Here is a 23,636-nt window from a genome sequence, read left to right as displayed (position 1 = left end):
TTTGGGAGCCAAGGCTGGCCTGGGTATATGCAGAGCAGTGCAGCCCCAGAAACCCCTTGGTTTCCCCACAAGTTGTCATACCTTGTTCCCAGGTGCACCCAGCTGTGGCAGGAGAAGGAGCCCGCAGTGCAGGGGGCACTGTGCCCTGCCCAGCCGGGGCTCTCCGGCACAGAGCAGCAGCAGCAGCAGCAGCACTGTTCAACCCGCTCCTGCCTTGGCTTCCCCTGGGACACAGAAGCCTCTGGAAATCAGCACCGCCAGTCGCATTCCCAGCCTGGAGCAGCTCCTGCGGGCGGGCAGATGCTGCCAGTTGGACTGCTTCCAAAGGGGAATAAAGGCAGAGATGTACATGCACCGGAGCCCTGGGCATGTCCAATAAATGTGCAGATAGGTGGGGAGATTTTTTAGGAATGATTTCAGCTGTTATGCTAACAGTGGCTTCTCTCCTGGTTCTGTGCAATGCTGTGGGCCATTTTCCTGGTCTGGTTTCCTTTGCTTGGGTCCCATCTGAGTGCTTATTTGGGGTCCAGGCTGTAGGTGCTTTGTGCACTCTTGGAGTTAATCTTGGATCCCTTGAACAACAGGCTTTGGCCCATGAGGGGAATTTGTGCTGCTTTGTGACAGAGGAGAACTTTGCAGGCTATTTTGTGTTTGCTGTAGGGGAGGTTGGTTATTGCTTGGCATAATTCACAGACAAACGTAGAACGTTTCCTTTGTGATGTCAGGGCATGGTTTCCACGTCGTCGTGGTGACATCAGAAGGTTGCCTTGGTGCAAGGAAGGCCTGAGTGTCAGAGCAGCCGTAGGTCTTGCTGAGAGCAGGCGCATCCTCCTGGTTAAGGCATTTGTCAGGGGGTAGCTGTGCACTGACGAGAGCCTTTTTTTTTCTACTGTGTGAGCACTGCCTGCACACTTGTAGAGCAGCGCCACAGGGATGGAGGAACTCAGGGCTGCAATTTTCGCTGCTTACACGGTTTATTATTCCGGCTATTATCTGACTCAGCTGGCAAGTAAGTAGAGGTTTTCCCTGGTGTAACTTAACCTGGCTTTTGTATGTCTTCCTGCTCTTTCTTAGTGACTGAGTTTCTGATTTTGAAACAGAAAGAACATTAGAATGCCACTGGTTTGGTAAACATCCTTTCAAGTAGTTCAGCTAAAAAGTGGGTGTCAGTAGCCACAGGGGCAGCATTTGCAAGGGAACCTGCAGGGCTTCCGTTCCCTCCATGGGAGAGTCTGTGGCAGCAGAGTCTGTCATTTCCTCAGTTTACTGGGATAGCAAGACACCTTTGAAAATGTAGACCGGGAGACCTTCTTGGAAAAAAACTCTGCAGTTGTTCCCAGAATTCAGGGAAAGCTTCTTTCTTTCTAAATTTTCTCCTGAAAGGATTTGACTGCCTAACTTGATCTTTTACTGAGTGCTAAAACAGCGATTCACTTTGCAAGGAAGTGCAATCTCCAAAGCAGTAAATGTCTGCTCCAGAACCCTGGAGCTGCTGCTGTGCTGTTTCACAATAGAACTGCCAAAGCTCAGGGGGATTTTGGGGAAGCTTTTCTGGGCAACTGTTTCCAGCAAGAGAATTAATGAGAATTAATGCATGCAACTGATTTTTAAAAAAATGTACTGGAGAGAGAGGATAAAAATGCTGCTTGATGTGTTTGGTAGAACAGGAGCACTGAGTGTTAAAAAACAATTTGCATTTTCTTGATCATGTTTTTATTCATTTACTGGCAAAACAGGCCAAAGAGTAGGCGCAAGCAAGAATATTGTCCTGATCTCTTGCTGGCTGTGTGAATGAAATGTGTCTTTTGGAGGGATTTTGTGAAATGGGAAATCATCTCTGTTTGGGTTGACTTGTTCTGTGGGATTCAGTAGCCCAAGCAGTTTTCTCACAGCATCTTGTTCGTTTTCCCTTCCCCACTACAGGTCACCTCGGGCGTGTATTCAGCGGTGCTGATCATGAGGTGAGTGAGAAAGAAACATTTCATGTTCCGGGTGATGAAGAATCGAAGAGCAAGTGGTGAGCTTGGCCAGTAGCAGTAGAGTGTAGAAGACCAGCTACGAAGGCCAGAAAAAAATCCATTTGATGACTGCATCATCAAAAAAAAGAGCATCACTGCCTGATTCCTCCTTTTCCACTTCAAAACTTTCAAGAACTAGAAGCATTGTTTTACAAAAAGAATATTTCTACCTGATAATTGGCAGGGTGGAATATATAAATAAGAGCAATATACAATGCATTTCAATTGGCATCCCATTGCTGTCAAAGTACCTGATTTCTCCTAAAAAGATGTGTTGGTAAATTTGAAAAGAAATGAGGTTCTAAATGATCGGTGACGGCCTGTCCCTCATGCTTCTCTCTTGCCACAGCTGACAGAACCAACAGCCGTCTCTCCCCTGGCTCCCGCTGCTCCTGGAGAAGAAGCCAAAGAGGAGCAAATTGAGATGGATGAACGCCAGCCTCCATCAGTGCTCACACCAGAGCCTGGATATCCTGAGCCCGTAAGTGCAAGCTGTGGGTGGGGCTGTCTTTAGTGCACGGCCGAGGTGCAAGTTTCAGAGCAGCCAGCGCTTCCTGTTGCTGGCTGAGGATGCTGAGTGCTGGAGTCCTGCCAGGAGCTTGGGATATCCTGCAGGCAGCGTCAGTAGACCTTGGCCTTTGCCCTGTGGTGTTGAGGCCCCAAAGGGCTGGTGCCTCTGGGAGAGCATCTGGCTGCTTGGCTCAGGGAAGCTCTATCCCTGGCCTTCTGCAGCACTGTGGCCGGGGGCACACGTAGTAGTGCTTGAAGTCATGGGGCTTTGTTTGTTTGTTTTCTTCTTTTGGAATGGTGTGTTTGGCTTTTGAGTCTTCTCTTCAGAATTCTTGAGTAATTCTTCAGTTCTAGAAAGTCTTTTGGGCCAGGTGACTTTTGGCTTTTGATAAGCTTCAAGGAGATGGTTGTGTTGTCTATGAAGCTGTGGGGGGCCATTCTTTTCCCGTGAGGCCAAAGGATGAAAGTGAGTAGTTATGAAGCCTCGTGGTGAGGCAGGAAATCAGAAGGGGCAAATTTCTGTTGATGCATTTAGTGATGAAGCCTGCTGCTTTGGCAAATGCCTTGGAGTCAGAGTGGGGGTGAAGCTGCCAGTCCTTGACAGCTGTCTTGTGTTTCTCAGAACATGAAGGCCATCTAGAAATGGTGGATGTCTTCCAGAAAGTAAAATGGGCACCTCTGTGCCTGGGAAGCTGCGTGGGTGAAAAGACACTTGGGGTGTGGTAGAAGATCAGCTGAAGGAGAGCCATCCTGGGACCAGGTGTCCAAGAAGGCCCAGGGCATGGTGGCCTGTGTCAGCAGCAGTGGGGCAGCAGGAGCAGGGCAGTGAGTGTGGCCCTGTGCTGGGCAGCGCTGGGGCCACCGCTGCAGTGCTGGGTGCACTTGTGGGCCCCTGGGAAGCAGAAAGTCATGGAGGGGCTGCAGCGTGTGCACAGAAGGACAGGGGAGCTGGGCAAGGGTGTGCAGCACAAGGCCAATGAGGAGGTGCTGAGGGAACTTTAGCCTGGACAACGGGAGGCTCTTGAGGGACCTTCAGGCAGACTTCCATCAATCCCTGCGTGACAGTGCTCAGCACATGGGCCAGTTCTCTACTAAAGATGCCCTAACTACATCCAAGTGCTTTAGCCACTGGAGTGGGTGGCACTTCCATATTGTGCCTGGTTGGCTTGTTGGTTTGCTATGAGGGAATTACTCTCTTCATTTTCTCTTTTTCCAGCAAGCAATGATGGCTCTGCACAGGGTTTCCTCCCCTTTTGCAACAGTAGATGAGATTGCGATCTAGTTTGAGTTTTCCGCGTGTCATGGTTTGACACTGGCACAATGCCAGTGCCTCCATGAAGATACCTTCTCCCTGGTTTCTGCTGTGAGATGTGACCAGGAATAAGCAAAGCAGGCTCCTACTTAGGGAAAAAGAACCAGAACTTTATTAACTACTCTACAACTACAGATAAAAAGGAACACACACACACACCGGGAAAATGAAAACTTCACAAGTGCATTTCCTCCTCCCCCCACCAAATTTCCAACACAATACATTTGGTTCCTCAAATCACCAACTCTCGGTCCAGCACCACCTTTTAGACAATCAATCCTCAGTTCATCAAGAGGAGAGGAGTCCTTCTTGTGCCATGGGCTTCCCCTGGAAACACAGCTGAAGCCTCGTGTGTTTCTGTGTCACTCGTGGCACCGCCCGGAGTACATCTGCTGTCGTGACCTCTTCCTTTTCATGTCCAGTGCTCTCACCACTGAACATGGACCAGAACTGCTTCTAGGGTTGTCTTTTAAGGATGCTCTGTCCCGATCCAAAAAAAGGCACAGTCTCTCCTTTGGGACACCTGTCCCCACAATCTCTCCTTTGGGACACCTGTCCCCCCCATATTTTTTCACCCCCTGGGGCCGAGGGGCATCAACACTGAACCCTCTTGGTTCTGAGGCCATTGCCTCCCCCTAGAATGCAGTCTCTGTATCACAAGGAACATGGTTCTGTCCATGGCTGTACAAAAAGAGTCCAGCAAAAGCCACTCCATCATCTCTTCCCACTAGGATTCTTCTCTATTCTTCTACTATCTCTCACTCGCCCAGACCTCTCTCACACTGGCCCATTTCTTTCCTCATCTTCCACTCTATCTTCTAGGAGAGGTCAATGTTCTGTAAAGTTCTCATTCTCCAAAAAGGGGTTAAAAGCTCCTACAAGCGGCCGGCTGAACCCCCCCCTCTTCTCCGTCCCAGCCGTGCTGCCGGCGCAGGCCCATGTTTATCAAGCTTCAAGGTTACAGTCCCAGGCAGCGGCTCTTTCTCTCTCTCTCTGTGTCTCTCAGGGGGGGTTGCCCGATGGCTCCCGGTGTCTCTCTCACTCTTTCTTCCACCCTTCCACCCCGGGGCTCAGGCCTACCTCTCTCGGCCTCATGGCTTTCCCCTCCCCCTGCCCAGCCAGCAGCTGGGCCGGGGGAGAGACCCGAACTCTTTCCCGCCGGAAACCCAAAAGAACCCTCCCAGGGGAGAGCTCTGCTTTTAACCCCGTGTTCTCAGAGGCGTGTCCATGTCCCAATGGCCAGGTTAAATGCCAATATTAAAGTCTGAATATCCATTGGCCAAAAACACAGCATCCCAAAAAACACATTTCCAGTCAAACCACCACACCGCGTCTGCAGCTGTAGTAGCAAAGGAGTTGGTGTCTCTTTCCTACTTTTCCAATTCAGAGCTTTCAATACTTAAAATTCTGTTTTACAGAGACAACGTTGCTTTATGATAGCAGCCAGGGAGGCATATCAACCTTATCTCCATCTAGTGTTCTTTTTAAGTGGCATATTTTAATTTGGTCAGTGGGACTTAGAATCCCTATATGGCTATGAACTGTTATGAATTCTCCTTAGAAGATGCAGTGGAAGATCTGAAAAGAAATGAGGTTCTGAATGATCGGTGACAGCCTGTCCCTCATGCTTCTCTCTTGCCACAGCTGACAGAACCAACAGCCGTCTCTCCCCTGGCTCCCGCTGCTCCTGGAGAAGAAGCCAAAGAGGAGCAAATTGAGATGGATGAGCGCCAGCCTCAGTCAGTGCTCACACCAGAGCCTGGATATCCTGAGCCCGTAAGTGCAAGCTGTGGGTGGGGCTGTCTTTAGTGCAAGGCAGAGGTGCAAGTTTCAGAGCAGCCAGCACTTCCTGTTGCTGGCTGAGGATGCTGAGTGCTGGAGTCCTGCCAGGAGCTCGGGATTTCCTGCAGGCAGCGTCAGTAGAACTTGGCCTTTGACCTGTGGTGTTGAGGCCCCAAAGGGCTGGTGCCCCTGGGAGAGCATCTGGCTGCTTGGCTCAGGGAAGCTCTATCCCTGGGCTTCTGCAGCACTGTGGTCGAGGGCACACGTAGTAGTGCTTGAAGTCATGGGGCTTTGTTTGTTTGTTTTCTTCTTTTGGAATGGTGTGTTTGGCTTGTGAGTCTGGTCTGCAGTTTTCTTGATTAATTCTTCAGTTCTAGAAAGCCTTTTGGGCCAGGTGACTTTTGGCTTTTGATAAGCTTCAAAGGGGATGGTTGTGTTGTCTATGAAGCTGTGGGGGGCCATTCTTTTCCCGTGAGGCCAAAGAATGAAAGTGAGTAGTTATGAAGCCTCGTGGTGAGGCAGGAAATCAGAAGGGGCAAATTTCTGTTGATGCATTTAGTGATGAAGCCTGCTGCTTTGGCAAATGCCTTGGAGCCAGAGTGGGGGTGAAGCTGCCAGTCCTTGACAGCTGTCTTGTGTTTCTCAGAACATGAAGGCCATCTAGAAATGGTGGATGCTGTATTTGAAGTCAAATGGGCAACTCTTTGCCAGGGGAGCTGCACGGGTCAAAAGGACCCAGGAGTGCCGTAGATGATCAGCTGAAGAAGAGCCATCCTGGGACCAGGTGGCCAAGAAGGCCCAGGGCATGGTGGCCTGTGTCAGCAGCAGTGGGGCAGCAGGAGCAGGGCAGTGAGCGTGGCCCTGTGCTGGGCGGCGCTGCGGCCACCGCTGCAGTGCTGGGTGCACTTGTGGGCCCCTGATAAGCAGAAAGCCCTTGAGGGGCTGCAGCGTGTGCAGAGAAGGACAGGGGAGCTGGGCAAGGGGGTGCAGCACAAGGCCAATGAGGAGGTGCTGAGGGAGCTGTAGTCTCCACAATGGGGGGCTCTTGAGGGACCTTTAGGCAGACTTCTATCACCCCCTACATGACAGTGCTTAGCACAAGGGCCATTTCCCTACTAAACACACCCTCACTGCATCCAGGGGCTTTAGCCACTGGAGTGGGTGGCACTTCCATATTGTGCCTTGGTAGATTGTTGGCTTGTTGGTTTGCTAGGAGAGGTTTGCCCTGATCTTGTTCTCCTTTCCTAGCAAGCAAAGGTGCTTCTGCATAACATTTCCTGCCCTTTTGCAGCCCTGGATGAGATTGTGTTTCAGTTTGAGTTTCCCACGTCTTCAGCTGCAGTAGCCAAGGCCTTGCTGTCGCTTTCCGGCATTTCCATTTCAGAACTTTCAGGAACGAAAAGGAACTCTGCTTTACAGAGACAACGTTGCTTCTTGATAGCAGCCAGGGAGGCCAGGGAGGAATATCAACCTTATATCCATCTAGAGTTCTCTTGAATTGGCCCATTTTAATTTGATGTCTGTGTCTTAGAACCCTTTTGTCGCTATGAAATGTTCTGATTTCTACTTAAAATGTGCAGTGCTAGATCTGAAAAGAAATGAGGTTCTAAACAGTTTGTCCTTCATGCTTCTCTCTTGCCACAGCTGACAGAACCAACAGCCGTCTCTCCCCTGGCTCCTGCTGCTCCTGGAGAAGAAGCCAAAGAGGAGCAAATTGAGATGCGTGAGCGCCAGCCTCCATCAGTGCTCACACCAGAGCCTGGATATCCTGATCCTGTAAGTGCAAGCTGTGGGTGGCGCTGTCTTTAGTGCAAGGCAGAGGTGCAAGTTTCAGAGCAGCCAGCGCTTCCTGTTGCTGGCTGAGGATGCTGAGTGCTGGAGTCTTGCCAGGAGCTCGGGATTTCCTGCAGGCAGCAGCAGTAGAACTTGGCCTTTGACCTGTGGTGTTGAGGCCCCAAAGGGCTGGTGCCTCTGGGAGAGCATCTGGCTGCTTGGCTCAGGGAAGCTCTATCCCTGGGCTTCTGCAGCACTGTGGTCGAGGGCACAGGTGGTAGTGCTTGAAGTCATGGGGCTTTGTTTGTTTGTTTTCTTCTTTTGGAATGGTGTGTTTGGCTTGTGAGTCTGGTCTGCAGTTTTCTTGATTAATTCTTCAGTTCTAGAAAGTCTTTTGGGCCAGGTGACTTTTGGCTTTTGATAAGCTTCAAGGAGATGGTTGTGTTGTCTATGAAGCTGTGGGGGGCCATTCTTTTCCCGTGAGGCCAAAGGATGAAAGTGAGTAGTTATGAAGCCTCCTGGTGAGGCAGGAAATCAGAAGGGGCCAGTTTCTGTTGATGCATTTATTGGTGAAGTCTGCTGCTTTGGCAAATGTCATGGAGCCAGAGTGGGGGTGAAGCTGCCAGTCCTTGACAGCTGTCTTGTGTTTCTCAGAACATGAAGGCCATCTCGAAATGGTGGATGCTGTATTTGAAGTCAAATGGGCAACTCTGTGCTTGGGGAGCTGCATGGGTCAAAAGGACCCAGGAATGCCATAGAAGATCAGCTGAAGAAGAGCCATCCTGGGACCAGGTGGCCAAGAAGGCCCAGGGCATGGTGGCCTGTGTCAGCAGCAGTGGGGCAGCAGGAGCAGGGCAGTGAGCGTGGCCCTGTGCTGGGCAGCGCTGCGGCCACCGCTGCAGTGCTGGGTGCACTTGTGGGCCCCTGGGAAGCAGAAAGTCATGGAGGATCTGCAGCGTGTGCACAGAAGGACTGGGGAGCTGGGCAAGGGGGTGCAGCACAAGGCCAATGAGGAGGTGCTGGGGAAACTTTAGCCTGGACAGCGGGAGGCTCTTGAGGGACCTTCAGGCAGACTTCCATCAATCCCTTCGTGACAGTGCTCAGCACATGGGCCAGTTCTCTACCAAAGATGCCCTAACTACATCCAAGTGCTTTAGCCACTGGAGTGGGAGGCACTTTCATATTGTGCCTGGTTGGCTTGTTGGTTTGCTATGAGGGAATTACTCTCTTCATTTTCTCTTTTTCCAGCAAGCAATGATGCCTCTGCACAGGGTTTCCTCCCCTTTTGCAACAGTAGATGAGATTGCGATCTAGTTTGAATTTTCCGCGTCTGCAGCTGCAGTAGCAAAGGAGTTGGTGTCTCTTTCCTACTTTTCCAATTCAGAGCTTTCAATACTTAAAATGCTGTTTTACAGAGACAACGTTGCTTTATGATAGCAGCCAGGGAGGCATATCAACCTTATCTCCATCTAGTGTTCTTTTTAAGTGGCATATTTTAATTTGGTCAGTGGGACTTAGAATCCCTATATGGCTATGAACTGTTATGAATTCTCCTTAGAAGATGCAGTGGAAGATCTGAAAAGAAATGAGGTTCTGAATGATCGGTGACAGCCTGTCCCTCATGCTTCTCTCTTGCCACAGCTGACAGAACCAACAGCCGTCTCTCCCCTGGCTCCCGCTGCTCCTGGAGAAGAAGCCAAAGAGGAGCAAATTGAGATGGATGAGCGCCAGCCTCAGTCAGTGCTCACACCAGAGCCTGGATATCCTGAGCCCGTAAGTGCAAGCTGTGGGTGGGGCTGTCTTTAGTGCAAGGCAGAGGTGCAAGTTTCAGAGCAGCCAGCACTTCCTGTTGCTGGCTGAGGATGCTGAGTGCTGGAGTCCTGCCAGGAGCTCGGGATTTCCTGCAGGCAGCGTCAGTAGAACTTGGCCTTTGACCTGTGGTGTTGAGGCCCCAAAGGGCTGGTGCCCCTGGGAGAGCATCTGGCTGCTTGGTTCAGGGAAGCTCTATCCCTGGGCTTCTGCAGCACTGTGGCCGAGGGTACACGTAGTAGTGCTTGAAGTCATGGGGCTTTGTTTGTTTGTTTTCTTCTTTTGGAATGGTGTGTTTGGCTTGTGAGTCTGGTCTGCAGTTTTCTTGATTAATTCTTCAGTTCTAGAAAGCCTTTTGGGCCAGGTGACTTTTGGCTTTTGATAAGCTTCAAAGGGGATGGTTGTGTTGTCTATGAAGCTGTGGGGGGCCATTCTTTTCCCGTGAGGCCAAAGAATGAAAGTGAGTAGTTATGAAGCCTCGTGGTGAGGCAGGAAATCAGAAGGGGCAAATTTCTGTTGATGCATTTAGTGATGAAGCCTGCTGCTTTGGCAAATGCCTTGGAGCCAGAGTGGGGGTGAAGCTGCCAGTCCTTGACAGCTGTCTTGTGTTTCTCAGAACATGAAGGCCATCTAGAAATGGTGGATGCTGTATTTGAAGTCAAATGGGCAACTCTTTGCCAGGGGAGCTGCACGGGTCAAAAGGACCCAGGAGTGCCGTAGATGATCAGCTGAAGAAGAGCCATCCTGGGACCAGGTGGCCAAGAAGGCCCAGGGCATGGTGGCCTGTGTCAGCAGCAGTGGGGCAGCAGGAGCAGGGCAGTGAGCGTGGCCCTGTGCTGGGCAGCGCTGCGGCCACCGCTGCAGTGCCAGGTGCACTTGTGGGCCCCTGGGAAGCAGAAAGTCATGGAGGATCTGCAGCGTGTGCACAGAAGGACAGGGGAGCTGGGCAAGGGTGTGCAGCACAAGGGCAGTGAGGAGGTGCTGGGGGAACTTTAGCTTGGACAACGGGAGGCTCTTGAGGGACCTTCAGGCAGATTTCCATCAATCCCTGCGTGACAGTGCTCAGCACATGGGCCAGTTCTCTACTAAAGATGCCCTAACTACATCCAAGTGCTTTAGCCACTGGAGTGGGAGGCACTTTCATATTGTGCCTGGTTGGCTTGTTGGTTTGCTATGAGGGAATTACTCTCTTCATTTTCTCTTTTTCCAGCAAGCAATGATGCCTCTGCACAGGGTTTCCTCCCCTTTTGCAACAGTAGATGAGATTGCGATCTAGTTTGAATTTTCCGCGTCTGCAGCTGCAGTAGCAAAGGAGTTGGTGTCTCTTTCCTACTTTTCCAATTCAGAGCTTTCAATACTTAAAATGCTGTTTTACAGAGACAACGTTGCTTTATGATAGCAGCCAGGGAGGCATATCAACCTTATCTCCATCTAGTGTTCTTTTTAAGTGGCATATTTTAATTTGGTCAGTGGGACTTAGAATCCCTATATGGCTATGAACTGTTATGAATTCTCCTTAGAAGATGCAGTGGAAGATCTGAAAAGAAATGAGGTTCTGAATGATCGGTGACAGCCTGTCCCTCATGCTTCTCTCTTGCCACAGCTGACAGAACCAACAGCCGTCTCTCCCCTGGCTCCCGCTGCTCCTGGAGAAGAAGCCAAAGAGGAGCAAATTGAGATGGATGAGCGCCAGCCTCAGTCAGTGCTCACACCAGAGCCTGGATATCCTGAGCCTGTAAGTGCAAGCTGTGGGTGGCGCTGTCTTTAGTGCAAGGCAGAGGTGCAAGTTTCAGAGCAGCCAGCGCTTCCTGTTGCTGGCTGAGGATGCTGAGTGCTGGAGTCCTGCCAGGAGCTCGGGATTTCCTGCAGGCCGCGTCAGTAGAACTTGGCCTTTGACCTGTGGTGTTGAGGCCCCAAAGGGCTGGTGCCTCTGGGAGAGCATCTGGCTGCTTGGCTCAGGGAAACTCTATCCCTGGGCTTCTGCAGCACTGTGGCCGAGGGCACAGGTGGTAGTGCTTGAAGTCATGGGGCTTTGTTTGTTTGTTTTCTTCTTTTGGAATGGTGTGTTTGGCTTGTGAGCCTGGTCTGCAGAATTCTTGAGTAATTCTTCAGTTCTAGAAAGTCTTTTGGGCCAGGTGACTTTTGGCTTTTGATAAGCTTCAAGGAGATGGTTGTGTTGTCTATGAAGCTGTGGGGGGCCATTCTTTTCCCGTGAGGCCAAAGGATGAAAGTGAGTAGTTATGAAGCCTCGTGGTGAGGCAGGAAATCAGAAGGGGCAAATTTCTGTTGATGCATTTAGTGATGAAGCCTGCTGCTTTGGCAAATGCCTTGGAGCCAGAGTGGGGGTGAAGCTGCCAGTCCTTGTCAGCTGTCTTGTGTTTCTCAGAACATGAAGGCCATCTAGAAATGGTGGATGCTGTATTTGAAGTCAAATGGGCAACTCTGTGCCAGGGGAGCTGCACGGGTCAAAAGGACCCAGGAGTGCCGTAGATGATCAGCTGAAGAAGAGCCATCCTGGGACCAGGTGGCCAAGAAGGCCCAGGGCATGGTGGCCTGTGTCAGCAGCAGTGGGGCAGCAGGAGCAGGGCAGTGAGCGTGGCCCTGTGCTGGGCAGCGCTGCGGCCACCGCTGCAGTGCTGGGTGCACTTGTGGGCCCCTGGGAAGCAGAAAGTCATGGAGGGGCTGCAGCGTGTGCACAGAAGGACAGGGGAGCTGGGCAAGGGTGTGCAGCACAAGGCCAATGAGGAGGTGCTGAGGGAACTTTAGCCTGGACAACGGGAGGCTCTTGAGGGACCTTCAGGCAGACTTCCATCAACCCCTGCGTGACAGTGCTCAGCACATGGGCCAGTTCTCTACTAAAGATGCCCTAACTACATCCAAGTGCTTTAGCCACTGGAGTGGGTGGCACTTCCATATTGTGCCTGGTTGGCTTGTTGGTTTGCTATGAGGGAATTACTCTCTTCATTTTCTCTTTTTCCAGCAAGCAATGATGGCTCTGCACAGGGTTTCCTCCCCTTTTGCAACAGTAGATGAGATTGCGATCTAGTTTGAATTTTCCGCGTGTCATGGTTTGACACTGGCACAATGCCAGTGCCTCCATGAAGATACCTTCTCCCCGGTTTCTGCTGTGAGATGTGACCAGGAATAAGCAAAGCAGGCTCCTACTTAGGGAAAAAGAACCAGAACTTTATTAACTACTCTACAACTACAGATAAAAAGGAACACACACACACACCGGGAAAATGAAAACTTCACAAGTGCATTTCCTCCTCCCCCCACCAAATTTCCAACACAATACATTTGGTTCCTCAAATCACCAACTCTCGGTCCAGCACCACCTTTTAGACAATCAATCCTCAGTTCATCAAGAGGAGAGGAGTCCTTCTTGTGCCATGGGCTTCCCCTGGAAACACAGCTGAAGCCTCGTGTGTTTCTGTGTCACTCGTGGCACCGCCCGGAGTACATCTGCTGTCGTGACCTCTTCCTTTTCATGTCCAGTGCTCTCACCACTGAACACGGACCAGAACTGCTTCTAGGGTTGTCTTTTAAGGATGCTCTGTCCCGATCCAAAAAAAGGCATAGTCTCTCCTTTGGGACACCTGTCCCCACAATCTCTCCTTTGGGACACCTGTCCCCCCCATATTTTTTCACCCCCTGGGGCCGAGGGGCATCAACACTGAACCCTCTTGGTTCTGAGGCCATTGCCTCCCCCTAGAATGCAGTCTCTGTATCACAAGGAACATGGTTCTGTCCATGGCTGTACAAAAAGAGTCCAGCAAAAGCCACTCCATCATCTCTTCCCACTAGGATTCTTCTCTATTCTTCTACTATCTCTCACTCGCCCAGACCTCTCTCACACTGGCCCATTTCTTTCCTCATCTTCCACTCTATCTTCTAGGAGAGGTCAATGTTCTGTAAAGTTCTCATTCTCCAAAAAGGGGTTAAAAGCTCCTACAAGCGGCCGGCTGAACCCCCCCCTCTTCTCCGTCCCAGCCGTGCTGCCGGCGCAGGCCCATGTTTATCAAGCTTCAAGGTTACAGTCCCAGGCAGCGGCTCTTTCTCTCTCTCTCTGTGTCTCTCAGGGGGGGTTGCCCGATGGCTCCCGGTGTCTCTCTCTCTCTTTCTTCCACCCTTCCACCCCGGGGCTCAGGCCTACCTCTCTCGGCCTCATGGCTTTCCCCTCCCCCTGCCCAGCCAGCAGCTGGGCCGGGGGAGAGACCCGAACTCTTTCCCGCCGGAAACCCAAAAGAACCCTCCCAGGGGAGAGCTCTGCTTTTAACCCCGTGTTCTCAGAGGCGTGTCCATGTCCCAATGGCCAGGTTAAATGCCAATATTAAAGTCTGAATATCCATTGGCCAAAAACACAGCATCCCAAAAAACACATTTCCTGTCAAACCACCACACCGCGTCTGCAGCTGTAGTAGCAAAGGAGTTGGTGTCTCTTTCCTACTTTTCCAATTCAGAGCTTTCAATACTTAAAATTCTGTTTTACAGAGACAACGTTGCTTTATGATAGCAGCCAGGGAGGAATATCAACCTTATCTCCATCTAGTGTTCTTTTTAAGTGGCATATTTTAATTTGGTCAGTGGGACTTAGAATCCCTATATGGCTATGAACTGTTATGAATTCTCCTTAGAAGATGCAGTGGAAGATCTGAAAAGAAATGAGGTTCTGAATGATCGGTGACAGCCTGTCCCTCATGCTTCTCTCTTGCCACAGCTGACAGAACCAACAGCCGTCTCTCCCCTGGCTCCCGCTGCTCCTGGAGAAGAAGCCAAAGAGGAGCAAATTGAGATGGATGAGCTCCAGCCTCAGTCAGTGCTCACACCAGAGCCTGGATATCCTGAGCCCGTAAGTGCAAGCTGTGGGTGGGGCTGTCTTTAGTGCAAGGCAGAGGTGCAAGTTTCAGAGCAGCCAGCACTTCCTGTTGCTGGCTGAGGATGCTGAGTGCTGGAGTCCTGCCAGGAGCTCGGGATTTCCTGCAGGCAGCGTCAGTAGAACTTGGCCTTTGACCTGTGGTGTTGAGGCCCCAAAGGGCTGGTGCCTGTGGGAGAGCATCTGGCTGCTTGGCTCAGGGGAGCTCTATCCCTGGGCTTCTGCAGCACTGTGGTCGAGGGCACAGGTGGTAGTGCTTGAAGTCATGGGGCTTTGTTTGTTTGTTTTCTTCTTTTGGAATGGTGTGTTTGGCTTGTGAGTCTGGTCTGCAGTTTTCTTGATTAATTCTTCAGTTCTAGAAAGTCTTTTGGGCCAGGTGACTTTTGGCTTTTGATAAGCTTCAAGGAGATGGTTGTGTTGTCTATGAAGCTGTGGGGGGCCATTCTTTTCCCGTGCTGCCAAAGGATGAAAGTGAGTAGTTATGAAGCCTCGTGGTGAGGCAGGAAATCAGAAGGGGCCAGTTTCTGTTGATGCATTTATTGGTGAAGTCTGCTGCTTTGGCAAATGTCATGGAGCCAGAGTGGGGGTGAAGCTGCCAGTCCTTGACAGCTGTCTTGTGTTTCTCAGAACATGAAGGCCATCTAGAAATGGTGGATGCTGTATTTGAAGTCAAATGGGCAACTCTGTGCTTGGGGAGCTGCATGGGTCAAAAGGACCCAGGAATGCCATAGAAGATCAGCTGAAGAAGAGCCATCCTGGGACCAGGTGTCCAAGAAGGCCCAGGGCATGGTGGCCTGTGTCAGCAGCAGTGGGGCAGCAGGAGCAGGGCAGTGAGCGTGGCCCTGTGCTGGGCAGCGCTGCGGCCACCGCTGCAGTGCTGGGTGCACTTGTGGGCCCCTGGGAAGCAGAAAGTCCTTGAGGGGCTGCAGCGTGTGCACAGAAGGACAGGGGAGCTGGGCAAGGGTGTGCAGCACAAGGCCAATGAGGAGGTGCTGAGGGAGCTGTAGTCTCCACAATGGGGGGCTCACGAGGGACCTTCAGGCAGACTTCCATCACCCCCTACATGACAGTGCTTAGCACAAGGGCCATTTCCCTACTAAACACACCCTCACTGCATCCAGGGGCTTTAGCCACTGGAGTGGGTGGCACTTCCATATTGTGCCTTGGTAGATTGTTGGCTTGTTGGTTTGCTAGGAGAGGTTTGCCCTGATCTTGTTCTCCTTTCCTAGCAAGCAAAGGTGCTTCTGCATAACATTTCCTGCCCTTTTGCAGCCCTGGATGAGATTGTGTTTCAGTTTGAGTTTCCCACGTCTTCAGCTGCAGTAGCCAAGGCCTTGCTGTCGCTTTCCGGCATTTCCATTTCAGAACTTTCAGGAACGAAAAGGAACTCTGCTTTACAGAGACAACGTTGCTTCTTGATAGCAGCCAGGGAGGAATATCAACCTTATATCCATCTAGAGTTCTCTTGAATTGGCCCATTTTAATTTGATGTCTGTGTCTTAGAACCCTTTTGTCGCTATGAAATGTTCTGATTTCTCCTTAAAAGGTGCAGTGCTAGATCTGAAAAGAAATGAGGTTCTAAACAGTTTGTCCTTCATGCTTCTCTCTTGCCACAGCTGACAGAACCAACAGCCGTCTCTCCCCTGGCTCCCGCTGCTCCTGGAGAAGAAGCCAAAGAGGAGCAAATTGAGATGGATGAACGCCAGCCTCCATCAGTGCTCACACCAGAGCCTGGATATCCTGAGCCTGTAAGTGCAAGCTGTGGGTGGCGCTGTCTTTAGTGCAAGGCAGAGGTGCAAGTTTCAGAGCAGCCAGCGCTTCCTGTTGCTGGCTGAGGATGCTGAGTGCTGGAGTCCTGCCAGGAGCTCGGGATTTCCTGCAGGCAGCAGCAGTACAACTTGGCCTTTGACCTGTGGTGTTGAGGCCCCAAAGGGCTGGTGCCTCTGGGAGAGCATCTGGCTGCTTGGCTCAGGGAAACTCTATCCCTGGGCTTCTGCAGCACTGTGGTCAAGGGCACAGGTGGTAGTGCTTGAAGTCATGGGGCTTTGTTTGTTTGTTTTCTTCTTTTGGAATGGTGTGTTTGGCTTTTGAGTCTTCTCTTCAGAATTCTTGAGTAATTCTTCAGTTCTAGAAAGTCTTTTGGGCCAGGTGACTTTTGGCTTTTGATAAGCTTCAAGGAGATGGTTGTGTTGTCTATGAAGCTGTGGGGGGCCATTCTTTTCCCGTGAGGCCAAAGAATGAAAGTGAGTAGTTATGAAGCCTCGTGGTGAGGCAGGAAATCAGAAGGGGCAAATTTCTGTTGATGCATTTAGTGATGAAGCCTGCTGCTTTGGCAAATGCCTTGGAGCCAGAGTGGGGGTGAAGCTGCCAGTCCTTGACAGCTGTCTTGTGTTTCTCAGAACATGAAGGCCATCTAGAAATGGTGGATGCTGTATTTGAAGTCAAATGGGCAACTCTGTGCCTGGGGAGCTGCACGGGTCAAAAGGACCCAGGAGTGCCGTAGATGATCAGCTGAAGAAGAGCCATCCTGGGACCAGGTGGCCAAGAACGCCCAGGGCATGGTGGCCTGTGTCAGCAGCAGTGGGGCAGCAGGAGCAGGGCAGTGAGCGTGGCCCTGTGCTGGGCAGCGCTGCGGCCACCGCTGCAGTGCTGGGTGCACTTGTGGGCCCCTGGGAAGCAGAAAGTCATGGAGGATCTGCAGCGTGTGCACAGAAGGACTGGGGAGCTGGGCAAGGGGGTGCAGCACAAGGCCAATGAGGAGGTGCTGGGGAAACTTTAGCCTGGACAACGGGAGGCTCTTGAGGGACCTTCAGGCAGACTTCCATCAATCCCTTCGTGACAGTGCTCAGCACATGGGCCAGTTCTCTACTAAAGATGCCCTAACTACATCCAAGTGCTTTAGCCACTGGAGTGGGAGGCACTTTCATATTGTGCCTGGTTGGCTTGTTGGTTTGCTATGAGGGAATTACTCTCTTCATTTTCTCTTTTTCCAGCAAGCAATGATGCCTCTGCACAGGGTTTCCTCCCCTTTTGCAACAGTAGATGAGATTGCGATCTAGTTTGAGTTTTCCGCGTCTGCAGCTGCAGTAGCAAAGGAGTTGGTGTCTCTTTCCTACTTTTCCAATTCAGAGCTTTCAATACTTAAAATTCTGTTTTACAGAGACAACGTTGCTTTATGATAGCAGCCAGGGAGGCATATCAACCTTATCTCCATCTAGTGTTCTTTTTAAGTGGCATATTTTAATTTGGTCAGTGGGACTTAGAATCCCTATATGGCTATGAACTGTTTTGAATTCTCCATAGAAGATGCAGTGGAAGATCTGAAAAGAAATGAGGTTCTGAATGATTGGTGACAGCCTGTCCCTCATGCTTCTCTCTTGCCACAGCTGACAGAACCAACAGCCGTCTCTCCCCTGGCTCCCGCTGCTCCTGGAGAAGAAGCCAAAGAGGAGCAAATTGAGATGCATGAGCGCCAGCCTCCATCAGTGCTCACACCAGAGCCTGGATATCCTGAGCCTGTAAGTGCAAGCTGTGGGTGGCGCTGTCTTTAGTGCAAGGCCGAGGTGCAAGTTTCAGAGCAGCCAGCGCTTCCTGTTGCTGGCTGAGGATGCTGAGTGCTGGAGTCCTGCCAGGAGCTCGGGATTTCCTGCAGGCAGCGTCAGTAGAACTTGGCCTTTGACCTGTGGTGTTGAGGCCCCAAAGGGCTGGTGCCTCTGGGAGAGCATCTGGCTGCTTGGCTCAGGGAAGCTCTATCCCTGGGCTTCTGCAGCACTGTGGTCGAGGGCACAGGTGGTAGTGCTTGAAGTCATGGGGCTTTGTTTGTTTGTTTTCTTCTTTTGGAATGGTGTGTTTGGCTTGTGAGTCTGGTCTGCAGTTTTCTTGATTAATTCTTCAGTTCTAGAAAGTCTTTTGGGCCAGGTGACTTTTGGCTTTTGATAAGCTTCAAGGAGATGGTTGTGTTGTCTATGAAGCTGTGGGGGGCCATTCTTTTCCCGTGCTGCCAAAGGATGAAAGTGAGTAGTTATGAAGCCTCGTGGTGAGGCAGGAAATCAGAAGGGGCCAGTTTCTGTTGATGTATTTATTGGTGAAGTCTGCTGCTTTGGCAAATGTCATGGAGCCAGAGTGGGGGTGAAGCTGCCAGTCCTTGACAGCTGTCTTGTGTTTCTCAGAACATGAAGGCCATCTAGAAATGGTGGATGCTGTATTTGAAGTCAAATGGGCAACTCTGTGCTTGGGGAGCTGCATGGGTCAAAAGGACCCAGGAATGCCATAGAAGATCAGCTGAAGAAGAGCCATCCTGGGACCAGGTGTCCAAGAAGGCCCAGGGCATGGTGGCCTGTGTCAGCAGCAGTGGGGCAGCAGGAGCAGGGCAGTGAGCGTGGCCCTGTGCTGGGCAGCGCTGCGGCCACCGCTGCAGTGCTGGGTGCACTTGTGGGCCCCTGGGAAGCAGAAAGTCATGGAGGATCTGCAGCGTGTGCACAGAAGGACAGGGGAGCTGGGCAAGGGGGTGCAGCACAAGGCCAATGAGGAGGTGCTGGGGAAACTTTAGCCTGGACAACGGGAGGCTCTTGAGGGACCTTCAGGCAGACTTCCATCAATCCCTGCGTGACAGTGCTCAGCACATGGGCCAGTTCTCTACTAAAGATGCCCTAACTACATCCAAGTGCTTTAGCCACTGGAGTGGGAGGCACTTTCATATTGTGCCTGGTTGGCTTGTTGGTTTGCTATGAGGGAATTACTCTCTTCATTTTCTCTTTTTCCAGCAAGCAATGATGCCTCTGCACAGGGTTTCCTCCCCTTTTGCAACAGTAGATGAGATTGCGATCTAGTTTGAATTTTCCGCGTCTGCAGCTGCAGTAGCAAAGGAGTTGGTGTCTCTTTCCTACTTTTCCAATTCAGAGCTTTCAATACTTAAAATTCTGTTTTACAGAGACAACGTTGCTTTATGATAGCAGCCAGGGAGGCATATCAACCTTATCTCCATCTAGTGTTCTTTTTAAGTGGCATATTTTAATTTGGTCAGTGGGACTTAGAATCCCTATATGGCTATGAACTGTTATGAATTCTCCTTAGAAGATGCAGTGGAAGATCTGAAAAGAAATGAGGTTCTGAATGATCGGTGACAGCCTGTCCTTCATGCTTCTCTCTTGCCACAGCTGACAGAACCAACAGCCGTCTCTCCCCTGGCTCCTGCTGCTCCTGGAGAAGAAGCCAAAGAGGAGCAAATTGAGATGCGTGAGCGCCAGCCTCCATCAGTGCTCACACCAGAGCCTGGATATCCTGAGCCTGTAAGTGCAAGCTGTGGGTGGGGCTGTCTTTAGTGCAAGGCAGAGGTGCAAGTTTCAGAGCAGCCAGCACTTCCTGTTGCTGGCTGAGGATGCTGAGTGCTGGAGTCCTGCCAGGAGCTCGGGATTTCCTGCAGGCAGCGTCAGTAGAACTTGGCCTTTGACCTGTGGTGTTGAGGCCCCAAAGGGCTGGTGCCCCTGGGAGAGCATCTGGCTGCTTGGCTCAGGGAAGCTCTATCCCTGGGCTTCTGCAGCACTGTGGCCGAGGGCACACGTAGTAGTGCTTGAAGTCATGGGGCTTTGTTTGTTTGTTTTCTTCTTTTGGAATGGTGTGTTTGGCTTGTGAGTCTGGTCTGCAGTTTTCTTGATTAATTCTTCAGTTCTAGAAAGTCTTTTGGGCCAGGTGACTTTTGGCTTTTGATAAGCTTCAAAGGGGATGGTTGTGTTGTCTATGAAGCTGTGGGGGGCCATTCTTTTCCCGTGAGGCCAAAGAATGAAAGTGAGTAGTTATGAAGCCTCGTGGTGAGGCAGGAAATCAGAAGGGGCAAATTTCTGTTGATGCATTTAGTGATGAAGCCTGCTGCTTTGGCAAATGCCTTGGAGCCAGAGTGGGGGTGAAGCTGCCAGTCCTTGACAGCTGTCTTGTGTTTCTCAGAACATGAAGGCCATCTAGAAATGGTGGATGCTGTATTTGAAGTCAAATGGGCAACTCTGTGCCTGGGGAGCTGCACGGGTCAAAAGGACCCAGGAGTGCCGTAGATGATCAGCTGAAGAAGAGCCATCCTGGGACCAGGTGGCCAAGAACGCCCAGGGCATGGTGGCCTGTGTCAGCAGCAGTGGGGCAGCAGGAGCAGGGCAGTGAGCGTGGCCCTGTGCTGGGCAGCGCTGCGGCCACCGCTGCAGTGCTGGGTGCACTTGTGGGCCCCTGGGAAGCAGAAAGCCCTTGAGGGGCTGCAGCGTGTGCACAGAAGGACAGGGGAGCTGGGCAAGGGGGTGCAGCACAAGGCCAATGAGGAGGTGCTGAGGGAGCTGTAGTCTCCACAATGGGGGGCTCTTGAGGGACCTTTAGGCAGACTTCCATCACCCCCTACATGACAGTGCTTAGCACAAGGGCCATTTCCCTACTAAACACACCCTCACTGCATCCAGGGGCTTTAGCCACTGGAGTGGGTGGCACTTCCATATTGTGCCTTGGTAGATTGTTGGCTTGTTGGTTTGCTAGGAGAGGTTTGCCCTGATCTTGTTCTCCTTTCCTAGCAAGCAAAGGTGCTTCTGCATAACATTTCCTACCCTTTTGCAGCCCTGGATGAGATTGTGTTTCAGTTTGAGTTTCCCACGTCTTCAGCTGCAGTAGCCAAGGCCTTGCTGTCGCTTTCCGGCATTTCCATTTCAGAACTTTCAGGAACGAAAAGGAACTCTGCTTTACAGAGACAACGTTGCTTCTTGATAGCAGCCAGGGAGGAATATCAACCTTATATCCATCTAGAGTTCTCTTGAATTGGCCCATTTTAATTTGATGTCTGTGTCTTAGAACCCTTTTGTCGCTATGAAATGTTCTGATTTCTCCTTAAAAGGTGCAGTGCTAGATCTGAAAAGAAATGAGGTTCTAAACAGTTTGTCCTTCATGCTTCTCTCTTGCCACAGCTGACAGAACCAACAGCCGTCTCTCCCCTGGCTCCCGCTGCTCCTGGAGAAGAAGCCAAAGAGGAGCAAATTGAGATGGATGAACGCCAGCCTCCATCAGTGCTCACACCAGAGCCTGGATATCCTGAGCCTGTAAGTGCAAGCTGTGGGTGGCGCTGTCTTTAGTGCAAGGCAGAGGTGCAAGTTTCAGAGCAGCCAGCGCTTCCTGTTGCTGGCTGAGGATGCTGAGTGCTGGAGTCCTGCCAGGAGCTTGGGATATCCTGCAGGCAGCGTCAGTAGACCTTGGCCTTTGACCTGTGGTGTTGAGGCCCCAAAGGGCTGGTGCCTCTGGGAGAGCATCTGGCTGCTTGGCTCAGGGGAGCTCTATCCCTGGGCTTCTGCAGCACTGTGGCCGGGGGCACACGTGGTAGTGCTTGAAGTCATGGGGCTTTGTTTGTTTGTTTTCTTCTTTTGGAATGGTGTGTTTGGCTTTTGAGTCTTCTCTTCAGAATTCTTGAGTAATTCTTCAGTTCTAGAAAGTCTTTTGGGCCAGGTGACTTTTGGCTTTTGATAAGCTTCAAGGAGATGGTTGTGTTGTCTATGAAGCTGTGGGGGGCCATTCTTTTCCCGTGAGGCCAAAGAATGAAAGTGAGTAGTTATGAAGCCTCGTGGTGAGGCAGGAAATCAGAAGGGGCAAATTTCTGTTGATGCATTTAGTGATGAAGCCTGCTGCTTTGGCAAATGCCTTGGAGTCAGAGTGGGGGTGAAGCTGCCAGTCCTTGACAGCTGTCTTGTGTTTCTCAGAACATGAAGGCCATCTAGAAATGGTGGATGTCTTCCAGAAAGTAAAATGGGCACCTCTGTGCCTGGGAAGCTGCGTGGGTGAAAAGACACTTGGGGTGTGGTAGAAGATCAGCTGAAGGAGAGCCATCCTGGGACCAGGTGTCCAAGAAGGCCCAGGGCATGGTGGCCTGTGTCAGCAGCAGTGGGGCAGCAGGAGCAGGGCAGTGAGCGTGGCCCTGTGCTGGGCAGCGCTGCGGCCACCGCTGCAGTGCTGGGTGCACTTGTGGGCCCCTGGGAAGCAGAAAGTCATGGAGGGGCTGCAGCGTGTGCACAGAAGGACTGGGGAGCTGAGCAAGGGTATGCAGCACAAGGGCAGTGAGGAGGTGCTGGGGGAACTTTAGCTTGGACAACGGGAGGCTCTTCAGGGACCTTCAGGCAGATTTCCATCAATCCCTGCGTGACAGTGCTCAGCACTTGGGCCATTTCCCTACTAAAGATGCCCTAACTACATCCAAGTGCTTTAGCCACTGGAGTGGGAGGCACTTCCATATTGTGCCTTGTTAGATTGTTGGCTTGCTATGAGGGAATTTCTCTGTTCATTTTCTCTTTTTCCAGCAAGCAATGATGCCTCTGCACAGGGTTTCCTCCCCTTTTGCAACAGTAGATGAGATTGCGATCTAGTTTGAGTTTTCCGCGTCTGCAGCTGCAGTAGCAAAGGAGTTGGTGTCTCTTTCCTACTTTTCCAATTCAGAGCTTTCAATACTTAAAATGCTGTTTTACAGAGACAACGTTGCTTTATGATAGCAGCCAGGGAGGAATATCAACCTTATCTCCATCTAGTGTTCTTTTTAAGTGGCATATTTTAATTTGGTCAGTGGGACTTAGAATCCCTATATGGCTATGAACTGTTATGAATTCTCCATAGAAGATGCAGTGGAAGATCTGAAAAGAAATGAGGTTCTAAACCGTTTGTCCTTCATGCTTCTCTCTTGCCACAGCTGACAGAACCAACAGCCATCTCTCCCCTGGCTCCCACTGCTCCTGGAGAAGAAGCCAAAGAGGAGCAAATTGAGATGGATGAGCGCCAGCCTCCATCAGTGCTCACACCAGAGCCTGGATATCCTGAGCCTGTAAGTGCGAGCTGTGGGTGGGGCTGTTTTTAGTGCAAGGCCGAGGTGCAAGTTTCAGAGCAGCCAGCGCTTCCTGTTGCTGGCTGAGGATGCTGAGTGCTGGAGTCCTGCCAGGAGCTCGGGATTTCCTGCAGGCAGCGTCAGTAGAACTTGGCCTTTGACCTGTGGTGTTGAGGCCTCAAAGGGCTGGTGCCTCTGGGAGAGCATCTGGCTGCTTGGCTCAGGGGAGCTCTATCCCTGGCCTTCTGCAGCACTGTGGCCGAGGGCACACGTAGTAGTGCTTGAAGTCATGGGGCTTTGTTTGTTTGTTTTCTTCTTTTGGAATGGTGTGTTTGGCTTGTGAGTCTGGTCTGCAGTTTTCTTGATTAATTCTTCAGTTCTAGAAAGTCTTTTGGGCCAGGTGACTTTTGGCTTTTGATTAGCTTCAAGGAGATGGTTGTGTTGTCTATGAAGCTGTTGCGGGCCATTCTTTTCCCGTGAGGCCAAAGAATGAAAGTGAGTAGTTATGAAGCCTCCTGGTGTGGCAGGAAATCAGAAGGGGCAAAATTCTGTTGATGCATTTAGTGATGAAGCCTGCTGCTTTGGCAAATGCCTTGGAGCCAGAGTGGGGGTGAAGCTGCCAGTCCTTGACAGCTGTCTTGTGTTTCTCAGAACATGAAGGCCATCTAGAAATGGTGGATGCTGTATTTGAAGTCAAATGGGCAACTCTGTGCCAGGGGAGCTACACGGGTCAAA

At 51.2% G+C, this 23,636-nt stretch overlaps 1 pseudogene; it reads left to right on the top strand.

Annotated features, from left to right (window-relative positions):
- LOC136569417 (serine/threonine-protein kinase PAK 3-like) overlaps nucleotides 1-23,636 on the top strand; it is a 67,625-nt pseudogene that overhangs the window by 30,333 nt on the left and 13,656 nt on the right.

The sequence above is a fragment of the Molothrus aeneus genome, chromosome Z (genome assembly GCF_037042795.1).
Source record: "Molothrus aeneus isolate 106 chromosome Z, BPBGC_Maene_1.0, whole genome shotgun sequence".
Classification (NCBI taxonomy): Eukaryota; Metazoa; Chordata; class Aves; order Passeriformes; family Icteridae; genus Molothrus; species Molothrus aeneus.
The sequence above is the reverse complement of the archived record's forward strand: the minus strand, read 5'-3'. Positions and strand labels throughout refer to the sequence as shown.